The 2,995-nt window shown below is 49.8% G+C and overlaps 1 pseudogene; it reads left to right on the top strand.

Moving 5' to 3' along the window:
• The first annotated feature begins 322 nt into the window (after positions 1-322).
• LOC118931257 (olfactory receptor 2W3-like) lies at positions 323-1,160 on the top strand (annotated as a pseudogene).
• The last annotated feature ends 1,835 nt before the right edge of the window (positions 1,161-2,995 follow it).

The following is a 2,995-nucleotide window of genomic DNA, read 5'->3' as shown; positions in this document are numbered from 1 at the left end:
GGGCCACATCTCTCCTGTGCCTGGAGTCAGAGGAAGTACCGGCAGGGAAGGATGAGACCCTGCACTCCATTGTCCAGGCTCAGAATCAACTGTTCCCCTTTCCACAGCCTGATCATTTGCTTACAGCACATCTGCCTCAGTTTCCTTTTCTGTTGACAATCAGAGTGCCAACTCCATGTCACTGCAGTCAGAGTTAAATGAGTAACTAATTGTAAAAAGCGGAGAAGGATGCCTGGCTCGAATCAAGTGCTCCATTAGATTGTCTGTTGCCATTACTACACTTGATATGCCTCCTCAGGTGCAGTAGAGATGGACGGCGCCAATGAGTGCCCAGGGGAGCTTCATCCTTTTGGGGTTTTGTGGCCACCCCCATCTGGAGAGGATCCTCTTCGTGGTCATCTTGATTGCATATCTCCTGACCCTCATGGGCAACACCACCACTGTCCTGGTGTCCCGGCCAGACCCCCACCTCCACACCCCCATGTACTTCTTCCTCAGCCACCTGTCCTTCCTCGGCTTCAGTTTCACCAGCAGCTCCAGCCCCCAGCTGCTCTACAACCTGAGTTCACACGAGAAGACCATCAGCTCCCTGGGCTGTGCCCTTCAGCTCTTCCTCTCCCTGGCCTGGGAGGCGAGGAGTGCCTGCTCCTGGCCGTCATGGCCCACGACCGCTCCACTGCAGTCTGCAAGCCCCCGCACTGCACGGAGATCATGAATCCGCGCCTCGGTGTGGACCACTTCCTCTGTGAGATGCCTTCCTCAATCTGGATGGCCTGTGCCAACGCAGCTGCCGTCGAGGGCGCCATCGCTGTCCTGGCAGCGGGCACTGTGCTGCCCCCCGTGATGTTCATCCCGGGCTCCCATGACCACACCGTGAGGGCTGTGTGAGAAATTCAGTCTTCCTCAGGGAGGCGGAAAGCCTTCGACACCTGTGACTCCCATCTCACCGTGGTCTCTCTTTCCTATGGGAGTATCATTTACATGTACATGCAGCCAGGAAAGAGCTCCTCCCAGGACCAGGACAAGTTCCTTACCCTCTTCTACAACATAGTCACCTTGCTCCTGAGCCCCTGATCTACATCCTCTGAAACAAAGAGGTGAAGGGGGCATTGAGGAGGCTGCTGCTGCGTAACAGGTCAGAAAGGATCGAGCAAGAATGAATGGGAGACACAGGCATCTCCAGCCTGACTGTCAGCTCAGCTGCATCAGGGACCACTGGGGTGGAGCCCCAGGTGCTGTTGGTGAGCAGTAGGCGAAGCTGCCTCTCTGCCTGCCTGCCAGCAGTGGTTGATCTGTGTCAGCCAAGCCACTGTTGGGCTGTGCAACTGTGCTCTAGCTCGGATTGTTGCAGGAGGGACTGCCGTCTGCTTGTCCCACAGGGATGTGGTGCTGCTGGGCTGACTGGTGGGGGGGGGTGCAAGGGGAGCACATCACATGGGGCTGGGCTGCCAGCAAGGAGGAAGGAGTGTTTGGAACTGGCTCCCTCAGGTACCTCCCCAGCTGGACTGAGAGGAGTCAGGAAAGCTGGGCCTCCTTTCACTTTCCTGGTGGCAAAGTCTGAGGCTGCTGTGTGAGCAGGTGGGCGGGTGCGCTGAGAAGCTCCTCAGGGCTGAGAGACCAGCAAGGAGGATGGAGCGTTTGGGCTGGCTCCCAGGAGCGCCTGACCAGTTGGGCTGAGTGAGGGCTGGGGAAGCATCTTCCACCCATCCTTTCTCATCTCATTGGGACCAATGGAGGGTGCCTGTCCTACACAAGCAGCAGGGGTCTCAGCCTCCCAGAAGCTCCTGCTCCCCTGGTGTCGAGTTTGTTAAAACATATCATTCAGGTTGGATATATCCTAGACAACTACTGTTTTAAGTATAAAAGTTTTTATTTATCAAACAGGCCGAAAAATTGGATGGATACACATGCACACACTATAAATTTGTACATATATTTCAAAGACACCTGTATATGACTCATCAGGTTGAATTAAGTCAACCTTAATTACCTAATCTACCTAGTCAACCTAATCTAATCATGGGGGTGACAGCTAGTCATAATCTCACTCAAAGCAAGATTATATGCTCGGACAAGGTCATTGGGAGCTGGCGCATAATTCTGACTACCACATGGAATCAGAAAGTCTGCAACCCACAACATCTTCTGCCTTCTGGGTCCCTATCACTGACCTTCAGTTCCCGTAGGGTCTGCAGAGGTGACTTAGTTACTTAAAGATGTTTATTTATATGCTGATACAAAATTGTACTTGCTTTCATTTTCATTGTTTCAGTTTTGGAGTATTCATGAAGAGATTCAGATTTACATGTATCTGTGGAAACACAAAGTTTCTCTTCAGAGGCTTTGAACCAGAGGTGTACAGTCACGGTACAGACAGAAGACCAACTTGATCAGGGAAGTTAACAGGATCATCCCCATCCTGAGCTGAGGAGCCAGTTCACTCCCGCCTGTTTGATGATACTGGCAGCTGTGCTGATAATCCCTACGGGAGACACTGGAATGTCCTCTCCATAGAAGTTGGGCAGTTGAAGAGAAGAAAGATGCAGACCTAGTATTTTATTTTAAATATATTTTTATTGAAGCATAGTTGATATACAATATTATATTGGTTTCAAGTGTGCAACAGAGAGATTCAACAGTTACAATCCTTGTCCCAATTAGTGTAATTACTATGTCTACATAGAAAGATGTGACAGAACTATTTATTATACTCTCTATGCTGTACTTCCATCCTTGTGACTAATTTATATTATGATCAAGATTTTGTGCCTCTTTTTCCCCTTTACCTCTTTCACCCACCCACCCCAACCACTCCCCCATGGTCACCACCAGTCACTTCTCAGTGTCTGAGTCTCCTGCTGTTTTGTTCATTTTGTTTTTAGACTCCATATGTAAGTGAAATCATATGCATTTGTCTTTCTCCACCATCTTATTTCACTTAGCATAATATACTCTACAGACTCAGCTTTTTAGATTTTTCACTGTAAAGAAATGT

This window comes from Manis pentadactyla, chromosome 13 (genome assembly GCF_030020395.1).
Source record: "Manis pentadactyla isolate mManPen7 chromosome 13, mManPen7.hap1, whole genome shotgun sequence".
NCBI lineage: Eukaryota > Metazoa > Chordata > Mammalia > Pholidota > Manidae > Manis > Manis pentadactyla.
Note: the sequence above shows the minus strand (reverse complement) of the source record. Positions and strands in the feature narration are given on the sequence as shown.